This window comes from Salvelinus fontinalis, chromosome 35, assembly GCF_029448725.1.
Source record: "Salvelinus fontinalis isolate EN_2023a chromosome 35, ASM2944872v1, whole genome shotgun sequence".
NCBI lineage: Eukaryota > Metazoa > Chordata > Actinopteri > Salmoniformes > Salmonidae > Salvelinus > Salvelinus fontinalis.
In genome coordinates, this window is record NC_074699.1 from 16,129,015 (window position 1) to 16,148,375 (window position 19,361).

General features: G+C 42.5%; 1 protein-coding gene across 3 annotated transcripts in view; it reads left to right on the forward strand.

The window, feature by feature from the left end:
* The first annotated feature begins 2,220 nt into the window (after window positions 1-2,220).
* Window positions 2,221-19,361, forward strand: part of LOC129834374 (ankyrin repeat domain-containing protein 11-like) — a 145,994-nt gene continuing 128,853 nt past the window's right edge. For all 3 annotated transcript variants that reach the window (XM_055899293.1, XM_055899295.1, XM_055899294.1), the window contains exon 1: window positions 2,221-2,669. The gene's annotated coding sequence lies outside the window, so the exon portion shown is untranslated. The remainder of the gene's footprint in view (window positions 2,670-19,361) is intronic.

A 19,361-nucleotide genomic window follows, 5' to 3' on the forward strand; every position in this document is an offset into this window, starting at 1 on the left:
AGCTATAGTTCGTTTGACCAAAGAGCATTTATATATCTGAATTGAATATATATTCACGCCGAGATAGACATAACTTTCAATTTGCGGAAAATATATAATTTATTGTCATTAAATATATATATAGAAAAGGTATTACTGAACCCTTGTCTGATTACGTCACGACGTTGCTTCACGAGCGTTCTACCTGCGCAGGATTTTCACATCCAGCAAACACGTTTATTGAAATAAAAATGGCACATAGAATAGATGCTAACTGTCAGAAAATACAAAAATAAACTTATTATTGACAATTTGCGCTGATAAATCATTGTATTTTCCTGTATCTGCCTCTCGTGTATGTTAAATAAAGTATATAAGGACTTCTCTGCTGTAGCCACCAAAGTAGCCACCAGAGGATTCATTGTGTTTATATTTTACTTTTAGCAGTAAAATCATGGTGAAACAGCTTGGAAAGTTTTGTTGTTTTCTTGTTCATAAAGGTTTGTGCATGACATTGTGATTGTAAAAGCTGCCCTGTCTAAGAAATACCAGATACAATCTGATAGCCTGGTAGACTAAGGTAATACCAAAAATGATATACTCGTGGTAGCCTAATACAAGGCTGAAGTGGAGCGGTTTTAAAGCTTCCTCTGTGTCCACATCACTAAGGATCTTTCATGGTCTGAACACACCAACACAGTCATGAAGAGGTCACACAACAAAGCCTCTTCCCCCTCAGGAGGCTGAAAAGATTTAGCATGGGCCCTCAGATCCTCAAAAAGTTCCACAGATGCACCATTGAGAGCATCTTGACTGGCTGCATCACTGCATGGTATGGCAACTGCTTGGCATCTGACCGCAAGGTGTTACAGAGGGTAGTGCGTGAGGCCCAGTACATCACTGGAGTCAAGCTCCCTGTCATCCAGGGCCTCTATACTATGCAGTGTCAGAGGAAGGCCCTAAAAATGGTCAAAGACTCCAGCCACCCTAGTCATAGACGGTTCTCTCTGCTACCACACGGCAAGTGGTAACAATTAGTTAAATTGGTAACCAAATAGCGGTACCGATTAGTTAAATAGTTGACTACCCAGACTATCTGCATTTACCCTTTTTGCACAAACGTATTTTGACTCATCACATACACTGCTGCTATTGTTTATTATCTGTCACTTTATTTCTAGTTGTATGTACATATCTACCTCAATTAACTCGTACCCCTGCACATCAACTTATTGTGTATCTATTATTAATTGTATTATTATGTGTTTTACATGACTATTTACTATTATTTTTCTATTTTCTTTCTCTTTGTATTTTTGGGAAGGGCCCGTAAGTAAGCAAGCATTTCACTTTTAGTCCACACCTGTTGTTTACAAAGTATGTCACAAAAACAAAACAAAATAACCTCCTAAAAGCATGCAGTGTATGTGCGTGTATGTCCATTTAATATTGTAGAGGACCTAAAAACAAATTATGCTTTGAAAGAGTCAAAATAAAGGCTCACCCCATCACCGTGACGAACATTTAAATAAGCCAATGAGAAAACAGATCCAGGATATTTATTTTTTCTCTTAACCAATGATAGCTCTTCTTACATTTCCGTGCATGTCATGTTGCCACCCAGCAGAGGCCGCTATTCAATCGGTGCAATCGATATGCATTACCAAACAACCCAAACCCGTCTGACTTTCAAAGTGTGCAGAGATCATCAACAACAACAACAATGTTATGACATTGAGACATTGAAATCATGTATTGATGATTGCACTGAGAAAAAGTGTTTTAGAAGTGAAATAGGATATTCAGAGCTGTCCTACCTGTGATCTGGACATTTGGGTCATACTAGGCTGCTAGTTATCTGTAAAGGTGCTATGGTTCAACTGACATCATGAGTAGGAGGAGTATGATAAGATTTAAGTATGCAATTATATGTTTGTTCACGTGAATAATAATACGATCACGCTGGGCGAGGTCAATCAAGTGCACCCAGCTTTCGTACTCCATTTCCTTTGCTTTTCTCCCAACTGTATAATGGAGATGGGTCCCCGAAAACATGGAAACTGAAGTACTCGGTCAACCATGTTCGCGCCTTCAGATTATTGTGTCAATGTAGATTTAGTACATTGATTTGATCCATAATGGCGCCAGTTTCATCGGTGCACAAATAGTACCCGCCCACATTGAAGAGCCAATCACAATCAGTGTTTCATTTGGCATCTTTCTCTTTCCTTCAGCCCCATATCGAAGCCAAAGCCGTCTGGAAACAGTTTGCAAGGGGTAGTTAAAGAAGATTAAGCCGAAACAAAATATCGTTTTTAGCTACTTTAAATTGACCTCTCAAGGTTCCAGTTTTGATTACTGGGCATACAAATCTTCATTTCAGACCATGGTCACAAAATAAAAATTGTACAAGGACGTTTTCGAGAAGATTTTAAGCTGTATGTGTCGATTGTTGGTGTTCAGGAATTAGCAAGCTAGTTAGCACTAGCCTAGAAATATTAGCTAGCTAACTAGCCTAGCTTGCTAACGTTAGCTTCAAGTAGTCTGATTTTCAACTGAGATGTTTGCAGTATTTCTTGGATGTCTACGGACGGCAGATTGCTGAACCAGAGGGCCTCAAATGGGAAAAACAAGCATCGGACAGGAATATCGTGGATAAGCTTGTCGACGTAACTCAGATTCTGTTGAAGGTAAGACGCAATAACATTAGTTGGCTAGCTAGCTGTGTTTGTTAATGAACTAAATATACTAGCTAGTTATACCGTTAGCCAAAGCTGTCTAGCTAAGTAGATAACATGGCTTCATGCTCGAGTCGAAGAAATGTGTTATGAAGCTAGCTGACCCCCCACCCCTCCCCCCAGTTCATCATTCTAACTGCGTAACAGTACGCGTTTAACTAGCAAGATGACAAGTAATAAGGGCTTAATCTAGGCGAAACCCGTGGCATACTAGCCAACTAGCCTGCGAGTAGTTTGTTGACCTACAGATCCTGTTGATGTTATAGCTAGATATTTCGTTGCATAGGTAGTTGGGATATACTCTCAAATGTATTTGAAACGCTTCAGTGCCATCCATGTAATAGCCTACACTTCTCTTCAGGCGATATATCTATTTTGTTGTTTATAAAAAGAATAACGCCATGTGTTCAAGGGATGTTCTATCACTGCCAGTGACGTTATTTCATACAACTTATCTGCTTATTTCTTTTTGGGAAAAATACACCGAGATGGGATGAAATATTTGGTTATGTTGATGTGTAATGCAGTGGTGAGATCAGCTAAGACTTGCCTCATAATAAATTAACTTTAGTGCTCTCCAAAGTTGCTGGATTTCTCTAAAGTTGTTCCTCGATTTGGCAATGTGTTTGTGTTTGTTTTCCTAGTCGACTCATGGTCCATGGATCCAGGATTTGTCATTTGATTAGAATATTTTACCTCTAAGGTATTAACACAGTTACTGTGAAATGTGTCATTTACTCTTTCCTAACAAGAATATCATTATGATTGTCATCAAAGTAATGCAGTGTTTTTTAATTAATTCATATAGTAGTCCCAATACCATTGCTTGACAGGCTCTATCATTTGAGTGGCTGTGGAATGGTATGCAAATTAAGTCAACAAGAAGTCATAACAGTAAGGCTTTGATTTCTGGTTGTGGGAGAGCATGAAAAGAAGGGCAAGATTCCTAACAGACGACTACTGTACTTGGAGTAGACTGTGGTTGATAACGTTTTGGTGCAGTATCAGTTCTGTTGAAAACACTGCAGTGGAGCTGCTGGCTGTATTTTCTTACAGAGATACTCTGAGCTCTTCAGCTTGTTGGGCGTTCACGTTGAAATTCATTGCAGCAATGCATGTAATCCCCCACCACCTTTGTCAAGACGTTGCAAGCGCCAATTTCATGTCTCTTAGTTTCTGTAGTTATTTTGCAACTTCTTCCCTCTTCATTTTTGATGTAAATACAACTTGGCTCTGTTGGATGTATTAAATCAATAAGTAGCCCTAGTACCCTGGTACAACACACATCACACAACACACGTTAGTTTCAGCGTTAGGGTGATGTTTTGGAGAACTTTATAGCCTAGATGGAGATTTTCACCACAGTGTCCTGTTGTAGTGTGTAAGCCTGAGACAGGAAATTGTGTCCTGCCTGGGTCAGTGAGGTCAGGAGCTGTGTTGGGAGCTGGGATTTCCTGTTCAAGGCAGCCAATCTGTGCCATCCGGTGTGCCTTGTCTTCAGCTGCCTAAGTGAGCCTCTTTTACTCAGGTCCAGAGACTGTGGTTCATGTTGTGTCCTGGCCCAAGTCTCTTGAGTTTTAGCCTATGTGTGGTCATTGCAGTGCCACTATTTGACATGGTCCCTCTGTGCCCTCTCCTGCCTACACAGTGTGTAACGTAACACCTTCAGCACTGCCGGGCAGGCTAATAACAGGGCAGAAATATAAATCCCAGTGGGGAACATTGAGTGTCCCTTCACAATGCCTCTCTGTCAGTCTGGATTGGACGGCCTTGCTCAGTTTGGCATGTTATGGCTTGTGTAGAGGAGAGTGGCATGGCTTCCGCAAGTCTGTACATCCTCCATCTTGCAGCCCTCTACTGTGTTTACGTTGCTGCTCTGTGCGACTATCTAAACCTGCAGTGCAGGAAAGACACAGCATAACACCAGTACAGCGACTATCTGTGGTTCGTCCCACCACATCCTCTCTACGCTTTTGCCCTGAGGTCAGTGTGCAGTAGCTGCATTGCCCCCACACTTACTGTGGCATGCAGGGCTCAGAGACTGCTCACCTAAAGATTAACAATGTTTATACCCAGGCAACCGTTTCCATTGGATTGAGTCATAGCTCTGACAAGGTGTTGGATCTTGAATCACAATGTTGTTTTATTTTTGTTTACTCTGGTTCCAGGCCACATGTTTGAATGTGGGAAGGAACGTTTTGTGTTATGAGCTGATGAGAAACCCAGTCGTTTAGCTGGCCCCACCAGTACTGTGGACAGCATTAGGGTAAAGCCAGTGTTCCACATTGGCCAGCCAGTGTTCCAGAAGCTTATGTGTCCATAGAATGCGGCTAGCATTCACTTTTGCATTTTGTTGATTCTACATTCTGGGTCCACCGTAATGACTGTGCCTGACATAAGCAGCAGTATGGTGCATGTTGTTGAGGTAACCTACTTTTTCTAGTTGAACTGGGGAAAGAAAAATACATTGTGTGTAGGCACAGGGAGAATACAGCTCAAAGTCCTCACACGGTCTGGTTCCTTCCTACCAAACTCTCCCCCAGTGCTGAGTGTTGGTCTTTCAGTAAACAAGGATGTCTACTCCTGCTTCTCTTGTGTTCACTTTTTTTCTTTGCAGTGTAAATCTTTTATAGCCTTCGCCCAACTAGCGCAATCTCTCTGGACCGTCAAATGCCATTTAAACCCCATTGAAATTGCTTCCCCCCCCACACACACACGCGCAAAAGATAACAACATGGCTGTGTCCCATTCTCCCTGCTCTGCTCCATGGACAGGGAAGCCTCATTTGGAGTTTGGATAGTCCTGTGTCTGCATCCTCTCCTGGTCACAGGTTTTACTCACATCTTCCACTGCAGCACTTTTGATAATATTTCTTCCCTGACTCTTATAGATCAAAGGGAACGGGTCTCGCATCCTCTTGTTTGCTGCATTTTTAAAACAACTTTTAACAGCTTTGTTTTTGTTCTTTTGATAAGGGCACACTTGAAGTGGAACATTTTGTTATTGCTTTTAGGTGAGAAGCACACTGTTATTGTTTCCCAAACATTGTCATGAAGCAAATGCTTCAATGATGGGCTTTTACTTCCTTGTTTACAGATGGATACTGTTGTATTTTTGTGTATTTCCTCCCAAAAGGTCCAGCACTTTATGTTCAATAAGTTGTTTGCGTGTGAGAGAGCTGGTACTGTGTCGAGTGTGGGGGAGGCTTCAGCTTTGCTAACGTGGGCAGATGTGAGCTGGGGGGGTGTAAAGCTGAAGACAACAGTTGGTGTTTTGATCGGAAGTGCTGAGCACTGCGTGATGTATTATCCATACGTGGCACTGAGAATGTCCTTTGGTAGTTGGCCTGGCCGGCCAGTTCTTCAGTCGCTGCCTGTGAGCCCCTGAAAGAGGAGAGCTCTGACGTGTCCTCTGCTGCTCTGACCTGTCTGGGTGGAGGGAGACCAAGCTCAGCTCACATGGAAACGCTTGCCTTGTCTCAATCACTCGTCCCCACTCTTAAATGTTTCATACTCTCTTTTTTTCCTCTCCCTCTCAGCTGCTCAAGTTCTAAGTGATCAGGCTTTTACCCAGCGTTTGAAATGCCTCTCGATCACAAAAAAACATGCTTGGGAGGAGGACTGCCATTTTAGAAATGGGTTTAAGCTACTGGCTAGAGTTGTGCCAGAGAATTAGAGCAGTAGCCAGCTGAGTTTACTCTGGGTTGTTGTGGGCTTGTATCTCCCCTGTCCTTGTGGTAATGGGGTGGGTGGGGGAGTGTGGCCTGGCTGAATCTCAATCACTGGGACCTTCAGCTCTGCTGTCCTTTTGATGGGGCAGCTGCAGCCATTCAATCGGTCCATTTACATTGAAATGCAGCGACAGGAAGGGGGAGGGGGATGTGGGGCAGTGCGTGACAGAAAAGCATACCTAACCAAAGACCAAAGAGGACGTCCACCACTGGGCTATGACACTTTGTTTTCACCAGCCGTGGTGCCATATACATCACACAAAGGCCCTAAGCACCCTCCTTTGACCACCAAGGACATTTTCACCACTCCGCTATAACAAAAAACATATATACAACCAAGCTTTGACTTGTGGAGTTTGACCAACAAACAATCTCTTTACAACAATTAGCAGCTGAAGTTTTTGTTTGCTTTTGTGCTTTGCACACTGCCAATGTATTTTAACCACGCATTTGGTATGATTCTTTCATCACATTGTTTCCACCATATTTCCTGGCTTGTTTCCACTAGCCTATACTCTGGTTGTTATTATGCATTGCATTCAGTCCTTCCCATTGCCAGTTCTAATGGGTGCCACACTGTGATCTTGGATGTTAAACCTAAGCCTGCACACAGGAACTTTCTGTTACTCATTAGGGTTTGATAGACAACTGTGTTTCAGACAAATGAGGCCAGTGTGTCATATGACTAGGTTCATATAGCTAGCTTTCCAGGATTGCTTTGAGCTCCTTTTGTGAATTGTAACACTGATTTAGAGGCTCTGTCTGGTGGGGTGGGGGGGGGGGTTTGCCTGTGTGTTGGGTTGGTGTTTTTCTACATGTGCTGAGCTGTTGGTTTGGACAGGTTTATGTTTGTCCTACTTGCCCTGTGGGCACCTTCACCTGACTGTTGAGATTGCCTTGCATATTTCCTACTAAGGTTAAAGCATGCTTCAGTTTGTTTTGCACCCAAATACTGTTTTCTCTTGCAGCCAAGCCAACTGCCCTTCAAACCTGTTAGTGGTGTTTGAGTCTTATAGATAGTCAACACCTGCTGCCTGAGGTGCTTGTTGATACACCTGTTTTTCCTAAAGTTTCTCATACAGTGCATTCGGAAAGTATTCAGGCGCCTTGACCTTTTCCACATTTTGTTACATTGCAGCCTTATTCTAAAATTGATTAAAAAAAACGTTTCCTCATCAATCTACACTCAATACCCCATAATGACAAAGCAAAAACAGGTTAGTATAAATTGTTGCATATATATTCAAATGAAGCTTTCAGACCCTTTACTCAGTACTTTGTTGAAGCACCTTTGGCAGTGATTAGAGCCTCGAGTCTTCTTGGGTGTGATACTACAAGCTTGGCACACCTGTATTTGGGGAGTTTCTCCCATTTCTTCTCTGCAGATCCTCTCAAGCTCAGTCATGCTAAATGGCGAGCGTCGCTGCACAGCTATTATCAGGTCACTCCAGAGATGTCCGGGCTCTGGCTGGGACATTCAGTGACGTGTCCCGAAGCCACTCCTGCATTGTCTTGTGCGTGCTTAGGGCCGTGGTCCTGGAAGTTGAACATTTGCCCCGGTCTGATGTCCTGAGTGCTCTGGAGGATGTTTTCATCAAGGATCTCTGTACTTTGCTCCGTTCATCTTTGCCTAAAGCTGCCACCACCATGCTTCACTGTAGGGATGGTATGAGCGGTTCCAGATGATGAGCGGTGCCTGGTTTCCTCTAGATTTGACGCTTGGCATTTAGGTCAAAGAGTTCAATCTTGGTTTCATCAGACCAGAGAATCTTGTTTCTCATGGTCAGAGTCCTTTAGGTCCCTCTTGGCAAACTCCCAGCGGGCTGTCGTGCTTATTTACTGAGGAGTGGCTTCCGTTTGGCCACTCTACCATAAAAGCCTGATTGGTGGAGTGCTGCAGAGATGGTTGTCCTTTAGCGAGCTTCTTCCATCGCCATAGAGTGACCATTGGGTTCTTGGCCACCTCCCTGACCAAGACCGGTCAGCTCTAGGAAGCATCTTGGTGGTTCCAAACTTAAACTTAAGAATGTTAGTCATGCATGTGTTTGGACACTAACGCTCCTACTGCAAAATGTAGGCCTGCTTTCATTATTTGTCCTACGTGTGTCAGACTTCACTCTGTGTTGCTTTTTTATAGAAACACGCCATCCTTATCTTGCTGGAGTATGTAGGACAGAAACATTTATTACTTGCTAATTATGTATGCAAGAGGTTGTTTCAATGCTATTTTTCACCTACAATTATGGCACAGGTGTTATTTTCCATGTAGTAAGCCTAACATGTCTGTACTCTCCGTAGGTTTGAAATTCCATGCTAATTTCTTGGAATGATGTCTCGTTTTGAACGTACCACAGGAGATTTTGACAATCTTGGATAATCCGATGGTGTGAAATTGAAAAACGGAAATTTCAGGTGGCACTTTCGGTGCACTTCTAGAGAATCATTCCAGTTGCAGGGCCCACATTGAAATCTTTTTTAAGGCTATTGATGTTTATTTAAGGCTATTCTATTATGAATGTTTCACATAATTAATTATTCAATTGTGTGTAACAGGGTTATTTTTGGAGCACTGGAAAGTGCAGTAAGAGCGCAGACCAGCCACCCACAGAGAAACTTCACAGGGTCGAGGCCTGCTGCTCCCCCTCTCTACTGTCAGTCAGTCATGCTTATCTGCATTCCTGGCTGGGCCCAGGACAGCCAGGTGTGGCCATGTCATGCACAGTCATGCACAGTCAAGCTAGCTAAACATACACCCTCCTGAACCATACATACACCCACACAAACAATGATGGCTGGGAATTGCCAGGGACCTCACAATAAGATATTGCGATCCTCATGATTCTATATGTATTTTGATTCTGGGATTTTTATTGCGATTTGAACACCTTATTCAAGTGTTTTTCTTTTGACTGTTTTCTACAGTGTGGACTAATAGTGAAGACATCAAAACTATGGAATCATGTAGTAACCAAAAAAGTGTTAAACAAATCAAAATATATTTTATATTAGAGATTCTTCATATAGCCACCCTTTGCCTTGATGATAGCTTTGCACACTCTTGGCATTCTCTCAACCAGCTTAACCTGGAATGCTTTTCTAACGGTCTTGAAGGAGTTCCCACTTATGCTGAGCACTTGAATACTGCTTTTCCTTCACTCTGCTGTCCGATTCAGCCCAAACCATCTCAATTTGGTTGAGGTTGTGGAGGCCAGGTCATCTGATGCAGCACTCCATCACTCTTCTTCTTGGTCAAATAGCCTTTACACAGCCTGGAGGTGTGTTGGGTCATTGTCCTGTTGAAAAACAAATGATAGTCCCACAAAGCCAAAACCAGATAGGATGGTATATCGCTGCAGAATGCTGTGGTAGCCATGCTGGTTAAGTGTGCCTTGAATTCTAAATAAATTACAAACAGGGTCACCAGCAAAGCACCCCCACACCATAACACCTCCTCCTCCATGCTTTACGGTGGGAAATACACATGTGGAAATCATCCATTCACCCACACCGCGTCTCACAAAGACATGGCGGTTGAAACCAAAAATCTCAAATTTTGACCCCAGACCAAAGGACAAATTTCCACCGGTCTAATGTCCATTGCTCGTGTTTCTTGGCCCAAGCAACTCTCTTCTTCTTATTGGTGTCCTTTAGTAGTGGGTTCTTTGCAGCAATGTGAATCAGGCCTTCATGGTCAAAGTCTCCTCTTTACAGTTGCTGTTGAGATGTGTCTGTTACTTGAACTCTGTGAAGCATTTATTTGGGCTGCAATTTCTGAGGTTGGTAACTCTAATGAACTACCAAATAGGGCTATCTTCTGTTTACCCCCCTACCTTGTCATAACACAACTGATTGTCTCAAACGTGTTAATTTGTGGAATTTATTTCCTTCTTAACTTTCAAGAAGGCACACCTGTTAATTGAAATGCATTCCAGGTGACTATCTCATGAAGCTGCTTGAGAGAATGCCAAGAGTGTGCAAAGCTGTCAAGGCAAAGGGTGGCTACTTTGAAAGATCTCAAATAGAAAATATATTTAGATTTGTTTCACACTTTTTTGGTTACTACAAGATCCCATGTGTTATTTCATAGTTTTGATGTCTTCACTATTATTTTACAATGTAAAACATTTAAAAACAAAAAACAACCCTTGAATGAGTAGGTGTTCTACAACTTTTGACCGGTAGTGTATGTCTGCTGCATAGACATGAGAGCGAATGAGAAAATGAGTTTTGATCAGTCATGGAAATAAGTTCTGAAAACATGTTGGCTATTTAAAAAAAGATTGAGAACAAGCTATAGGGTGAAATACTGCACTTTTGAAGCAGGTACAGCCGACTAAAGCTACCTAGCGCAACACCCCCCCCACACACACACTTTTTAACTTCACAAATTGATACTTTGAGTCACATCACTACAGACACATTTTCTGCTCAGGATGGTCTAGCTAGCTAGTGTCTCTGCTTAAGGTGCTTCTATACTCCCTCACACAGTTGGAAAGGCACTCTACCTAGCATAGCTCGAGTTCTTCAGGAAGCGCTGTTCACCGGAAGTGAAGGGCGTTGGAGCTAACTGTTTGCCTCGTTTCCTTCATTGAGTAAATCACTGTGACACACACACACACACACTAGTGTGTCTGTGTTTGGAGGAGGGGCTATGCGGTACAAACATTTTCCCTCCCCACTGTTTCTGCAAAGCTTGGTATGCCAAGTCATAGGTTTCCTACAGTGTCTCTGCACCATGTAAATGCTCTATAATGAGTGAAAGGCTGTGAAAGTTCACTTCTACTTCAGTGAGAGAATGCCAGGTATGCGTCACCTCGAATGTGAGGTGGAGAGACATCAGTCTCTTCATCTGGGTGATCAAAGCCTCTGTAGTGTGCGCTTTTAAGCATTTCTTTAGCAAACACATGCCCCAACCTCGTTGGGATGCTGCAGCCGTGTAGTGTGTTTGTGTGTTTCCTGGCAGTGGAATGTTTAGAAGAAGGGGTCATGGTGCTGCTAATGACATATGGACTTAGATTGTGAAGAAATGGCCTATTACTCTTCAGGCCTCAGCCTGCTATCTGCTATGAGCTCTTCGCTTTTCATTTGACACTGCAGAGTGATACTGATTCTTACCACTTAAAAAGACAGATCCACTGCAATATTAAAAATATTCTATATTGGCTAAAGTGTTTTTCCCCCCTTTTCGGCAGTTGACATGCTGCTCTTCCTGTCTTTTTGGGATGTCACAATTGATTTCCCTCTAATCTAAAAAAGGAACATTATGTTGACATACGATTCAAGCGTGAACGTGTTGTAATCTGAATGTGTGTGTGCCCTTAAGAGAGCTAGGCGGTATGAGCACAGAATGATATTGGAGAGGGTTGTTAAGAAGGGTTATTGCGTTCTCTACTGACAGCCCATCAAGCCTAGCTGTGGTGTTTGGACAGCGCTGCATGCCAGCCCTGCCTGTGAGAACAGGAAGTTGATGCATCTGTCCCACAACAAGGCCCCATGCCCAGCACCATCAGTGCTCTAGTGGGGAAGTGAGAGTGACCACCACGGCCTTTTAAGCGTGGCCCCTGCCTGTTAGAATGTGATTCTGTGTGTGTGAATGAGTGTTTGTGTGGTAACACTTCATAGTGTTATTCTAAGCCCTGTTAAGGCTGGTTGCGTACAGGAACACAGCCCAGCTGTGTGGTTGGCTGTAGCTGCAATCTGATGTTTTCAATGCTTCATCTTCCAGGTGGTACTTGGGAAGCAGAACTGAATAGACCCTTCAGTAGTGACCACACACACAGACTTGCACACACACACACACACAAGCATGTACACGCATACTGCCACACATGTTCCCCATCCCCTCTGTGGATTTGGCAGTAATTTCTGCCCAGCCTTTATTCATGCATATCCACTTCTCCTGGGCAGACAGGTTTCCGATGAGGAGAAAATGAGAAATCACAGGGACCGTGCCTGTTAGAGGGGAGGGTGGGGGGGTTGGTGGCTGGTGGCTGGTAGTTTGCCTCCTGGCTGATGATAGAGGATTGGAAGTGACACAGAGGCCCAACAGAGGACCGAGATCCTCTGAAATGCCCCCCACACACACACACACAAACACCTGACACCCACAGCTAGCACCAAATAGCCATGGTGGTCAGCTCCCGTTACAGTGAGACCCCGGCCAGAGACGGCGTGCCTCTCAAAGCTATGGGAATGAAAAAACCCTTCAGAGCACATTACCACACGACCCGTACTGCCTTGATGAGGGAGAAGTGTTGACTGTGCTTAAACAACCATAATACCTGTGGTGCAGAAACCAATGATTTATGTCCATGTCCTGTAAGTAGGCTGGTGTAGCAGCAGATTAGATGAATTAGTTGTGTCTGGGTGCCTGGCTGAGAGAGAGCTGGTGAGTGGGTGGATGGCTATGGGCAGTCATAATGCAGAATTGATTTAGGGTGGCTGTATGGGGATGATGTGCAATGTGCTGCTGCCTGCACCTCCCTCCCATCTTCAGATTCACTCGGCCATCATTGAAACCCCTCTGCCTTTGCTGCCATGGGAACAGGAAATGGCAAACAAAATGGTCCTTGAAACGGTCAGGTCGGCTCTCTAGCAGCAGATCTTACATCAGTGAGAAAATGAAATCTTCGACTTTGAGGAATAATCTTTCCCCCCCAATTTTTTATATACTTTGGTGTCTGTTTAGGGTAATTGGCCACCTCAGTTCCTGTATACTTGGGTGAAGGGAGTCTTTGCTGCTATTATAACCTATCATACTGAGGCCATCTTATGGGTTTCTGAGAAGCTTGTCACAGTTTCCCTCACGTCACTTTCCTTTCTCATCTTAATGTCACTCTTAAGGCGCCCGCATGCTTCCCAGCCGATACTGTTCAGAAGAGTTTGCATACAGTTGAAGTCGGAAGTTTACATGTACCTTAACCAAATACATTTTAACTTCTCTGGGATATGTGGGAAGCTAACGTTCCCACTTGGCCAAAAGCCAGTAAAACCGCAGAGTGCCAAATTCAAATAAATTACTATAAAAATACAACTTTCATGAAGTCACACATGAAAGACACCAAATTAAAGCTACACTTGTTGTGAATCCAGCCAACATGTCTGATTTCAAAAAGGATTTACGGCGAAAGCACACCAAACAATTATGCTAGGTCAGTACATAGCCACAGAAAAACACAGCAATTTTTCCAGCCAAAGAGAGGAGTAACAAAAAGCAGAAAGAGAAAGTTAATCACTAACCTTTGATCTTCATCATGACACTCATAGGACTTCATGTTACACAATACATGTATGTTTTGTTCGGTAAAGTTCATATTTATATCCAAAAATCTTGAGTTTAGGCGGGACGCTACTGTCTCACTTGGCCAAAAACCAGAGAAAATGCAGAGCGCCATATTCAAATAAATTACTATAAATATCAAGCTTTCATTAAATCACACATGAACGATACCAAATTAAAGCTACACTGGTTGTGAATCTGGCCAACATGTCAGAATTCAAATAGGCTTCCGGCAAACGCAAACGATGCTATTATCTGAGTTAACCTCTCTTTGTTTACAATGGTGCTATGTCAATATAGGACTTGTTTTACTGTGGATATAGATACTTTTGTACCCGTTTCCTCCAGCATCTTCACAAGGTCCTTTGCTGTTGTTCTGGGATTGATTTGCAGTTTTCGCACCAAGGTATGCTCATCTCTCTAGGAGACAGAAGGCATCTCCTCCCTGAGCGGTATGACTGCTGTGTAGTCTCGTGGTGTTTATACTTGCGTGCTATTGTTTGTACAGATGAACGTGGTACCTTCAGGCATTTGGAAATTGCTCCCAAGGATGAACCAGACTTGTAGAGGTCTACATTTTTTTTCCTGAGGTCTTTGCTGATTTCTTTGATTTTCCCATGATGTCAAGCAGACAGGCACTGAGTTTGAAGGTAGGCCTTGAAATACATCCACAGGCACACCTCCAATTGACTCAAATGATGTCAATTAGCCTATCAGAAGCTTCTAAAGCCATGACACCATTTTCTGGAATTTTCCAAGCTGTTTAAAGGCACAGTCAACTCAGTATATGTAAACTTCTGACCCACTGGAATTGTGATACAGTTAACTTCTACCGACTCAGAAACCCGGATCCGGGAGCACCCCCACCTCCCCCACCAGTAAAAAAGCTGCATAGCTAGCATAGCGTCACAAGTAAATAGTAGCATCTAAATATCATTCAATCACAAGTCCAAGATACCAGATGAAAGATCCACTTCTTGTGAATCCAGCAATCATTTCTGATTTGTAAAATGTTTTACAGGGAAGACACTATGTAAATCTATTAGCTAACCACATTAGCAAAAGACACCATTTTTCTTTGTCCACCATTTTTTTTCTCCACCAGTAGCTATCACCAATTCGGCCAAATAAAGATATTGATAGACACTAACCAAGAAAAAACCTCATCAGATGACAGTCTCATAACATATTTATTGTATAGGATAGGTTTTGTTAGAAAAATGTGCATATTTCAGGTAGAAATCATAGTTTACAATTGCACCCACCATCACAACTCGACTAGAATAAATACAGAGAGCAACGTGTATTACCTAATTACTAATCATAAAACATTTCTTAAAAATACACAGCGTACACTAATTGAAAGACACAGATCCTGTGAATCCAGACAATATTTCAGATTTTCTAAGTGTCTTACAGCGAAAACACAAATCGTTATATTAGCATACCACATGTGCAAACATTACCCCAGCATTGATTCACGGCAAAAAGAGCGATAGCATTATCACCACCAAAATTTATTAATTTTTTCACTAACCTTCTCAGAATTCTTCAGATGACACTCCTGTAACGTCATATTACAACATGCATATAGAGTTTGTTCGAAAATGTGCATATTTAGCCACCAAAATCGTGGTTATACAATGAGAAAAGTAGCCAAGCTGGTAAGAAAATGTCTGGCGCCATATTGGACAGTGATCTAGTCTAATGCATAAATACTCATAAACTTGACTAAAAAATACAGGGTGGACAGCGATGGAAAGACAATTGAGTTAATGCAATCGCTGAATTACATTTTTTAAATTATCCTTACTGTTCAATACAGGGTGCGCCAAAGCAAAGCTACCCCAAAGAAAATGGCGGAATATGCGTTTAACATTTTTCGACAGAACAACGATTTCTCATCATAAATAGTTCTTACTATTTATTAGCTGAACTGCCATCAGAATCTTGGGCAATGAATCCTTTCTCCGGTCTAATCGTCTTTTGGTCTTAAGATGTCCTCTTGTCCCGTCGAAATGGCCACTAACGTTCAGCATGTACTAGAAAAGTGCCCAGCTCTTCGAAGTGCGTCGCACAGAAATGCCATAAAATCTCACTAAACGGATATAAATTGCTATAAAACGGTTTAAATTAACTACCGTATGATGTTTTTAACACCTATAACGAGTAAAAACATGACCGGAGATATATTACTGGCTAAACAACAGCTTGGAAGGAGGCCAGTCCGACGTCCATCGTGCGTCAGGCGCAGAGACGAAAAGAAATGTACTTCCGGTCATTGGTCTTTAATACAGGCCCTGATTGCGCAATCGACTCCATTCAAATTGTCACCACTTACTGACATCTAGAGGAAGACGTAGGCAGTGTTTGTTTCCCCATAGCATTCACAGAGACATTACAACTGACCTGGGAACAGGGGCCAAGATTTCTGAAATCTCACTCCCTGTCATGAAAAGTGCTGTAGAAGGAGTTCTGTTTCACTCAGAGACATAATTCCAACGGCTATAGAAACTAGAGAGTGTTTTCTATCCAATAATAATAATAATAATATGCATATTGTACGAGCAAGAATTGAGTACTAGGCAGTTTAATCTGGAGACCAATTTATGCTAAGTCGAAACAGCACCCCCTATATTCGTAAGAAGTTATTAATAAGTGAAATAATTTGTCTGTAAACAATTGTTGGAAAAATTACTTGTCATGCACAAAGTAGATGTCCTAACCGACTTGCCAAAACTATAGTTTGTTAACAAGAAATTTGTGGAGTAGTTGAAAAATTAGTTTTAATGACTCCAACCTAAGTGTATGTAAACCTCTGACTTCAACTGTATATTACGATGACATTTTTATATTTTTGTTTGTTTTGGACTTCGGTAAGGTTTTTGGATTTTTGTGCACATATTCTTCTCTCGAGGGAAACCGAAGTCTGTAGGGAGTCTTTAACGAAGTCCGTGTTGTCATTCAACGAGAGACAACTCGTCCTCATGCAAATGTTTTAACTTGAGAAATACTGCACCAAACATCCTAGTCAGATGAAAATTTGTGCGACTAAAATCTCCTTGGCAAAAACTTCAATTAATGACCGAATTTCTTGAGTTATGTTAGATTAATTCCTCAAAATAGTCAGAATTATACTGGCTATGGCGTCTCAATCTGGACAAACAGTACTATTGACACTTTTTTCTTGTTTTTCAATTGAAGGTCTTTTTAAGGGAGAATGCAAGCACAGTTTGGCTATGCTCCAGCCGACTTGAAGCATGCTGACTCCTTTATCCTTCAGGGCTCGTCCTCTAGTAAATCTCCTCCGTGTTCTATTCCGTTTTTACTCACCACTCTTTCTGTATCTCTTTCTCTGCATTGGAAGACCGTGTCAGTGCACCAGCCAAGGCTCCTGCAGCCCTGTTCATCTCAGAATCTTAAGTGCGTGAGGCTGCTTATGCAGTGAGCTGCTCCACAGAAACACACCGCTGTTCCCTTCCCTGCCTCAATTTCTGCTGTGACCCAGTCAGATGTTTACTTCACTATTTCAGTGCAGCCATCACAGCTCCAACATGAGGGCTGGAGATGGGTGGTGGACAATGCACATTTTACAATGCTTTTTACACATTTTACACATGTAGCCTCTCTCTTACCAGGTGTGTTCTTCCTATTGGTTTTCTCTGGGCATATCAATGTCAAATGATGAAATATTGGTAATAATAGTAGTGTTAATTATTCTGATAGACCTCTCGCTGTCTTTCCTGGGGCTCAAATGGATTAAAACCCCTTAATTGTTAATGTAAAGAGCTACCCACCCATCCTGTCAAGACATGGAATATTATTCTATGGGAGAAGTACGCTTTGTAGTTTAACTTCCTTTCCACCGCTACGCTCCAATGAATAATAGAGTAAAATCTGAAAATAATTTGTCTTAAATGTCATGGCTAAATCTGCACAGGCATTCTAACAACCTGGCATTCAGCATCTGATTTGCTTCTGCAGAGGAGGGTAGATGTAATATCAATGTACACATCACCATGGTGATGGCGATGATGGGCTGTAGAATGAGATGGGGTTGGATTTGGTACTGTGAAATGTGCTGCTCTGTTTTAGATTAGGAAATACTATGTGGTTGGTTTACATTTTTTTGTGAAATTTCTGAGGTCTCCTTTTTGGTTCTTCTCAAATGTGATGGTTAGTGAGCTGAAGATGGGGAGGGGTAATGTGTGTTCTTTGACTGACCCTCAATCCACCTCTGCTGTTGCACTAGGGCATGTGTATGTGGTAGACAGCCAGGGGGGGGGGGGGGGGGGGGTGCATCAACCCCTCCCATTGTGTCTGTGAGCTAGTCAGTCACAAATAAGCACTCAGCCATGGTAGTGTAGATGTGTGTGCATGTCTGCTGCCTGCCTGACATTTAGAAAGTCTTTATGGTTTAAATAGGGGCCATTTTGAAATGGCAGTGTTATTGTCTGTTATTTCCGAACACAGTATCAACAGGAGACCAGGGATGTGTCTGTCCCCCCGAGGTGAGGTTTGATTTCCTATCGACCTCCTCGTCCACAAAACTCACTCCGTTTATCATACTCATGTTTCCTCTTGAATTCTGTGAAGGGTTTTCTTATTTCTTTAAAGAGGAAGCAGAAACTATCCAGGAGAAAGCACATACGTTTAAGCACACGTTTTAGATTCGGGCCAGTGAGTGTTTGAATTCCTTGGAATGTGGGTTTCGCTGTACGGGAAACGGTTACCTTGACAACAGCAGAATGTTGGGTGTTTTGCCATGGAGTGTGTGAGGCCAGTGTGGATGGTGGCTGTGCTGAACAAACAAGCACTGGTAACTGTGTCAGGAGTTGTGCTGATTCTCAATTCAACCCTCTCTCCTCCCTCGCTTTCTTCCTTCATTTGATCAAATCGCTTAATTTCATCCTTTAAAAAAAAAAATTCTACCACTATCTTCCCCTCACTATCTGGTTGCATCACTCTGCCTATCTTCCTTTCATAATTGTTCCTCATCCTGTATACATTTATATTCTAGTCATTTAGCAGACGCTCTTGGGAGCCTAGTGGGTAGAGCGTTGGGCCAGTAACCGAAAGGTTGCTTGATCGAATCCCCGAGTTGACAAAGTAAAATTCTGCTGTTCTGCCCCTGAACAAGGCAGTTTAACCTACTGTTCCCCGGTAGGACGTCATTATAAATAAGAATTTGTTCTTAACTGACTTGCCTCGTTAAATAAAGGTAAAAAATAAACGAATCCAGTGCGACTTAATTACAATGCAGAGGGGATGTGGTTGCCCCACCTAGCTATCTTCCTTACCATGAGTCGTAGGACTATAATTCTTTCAGTAGTATTAGACAGAAGGACCCTCTATCCTTAACCTACCCTGGTCATGTTAGAAGCCTTCTCTATGTGGACCTGGGGTAAAAATGCACAACCTTTCAGATGGATATTTGCATTTTAATGGACTCGCTTGTTTTGGGGAGGTTCAAAATCGTGTTGAATTGGATTCCTCTGAAGATTCCAGAGGTCCATATGTCTGAACTGTGGTCGAAGTGCAATGGACATTTAGCGGGAATGCCTGTTATGGGGGTCTAGTTGAAGGCACCAGCTTATCTTTTCCATATGCTAATATCTTTTTTGTTGTTGTTGCA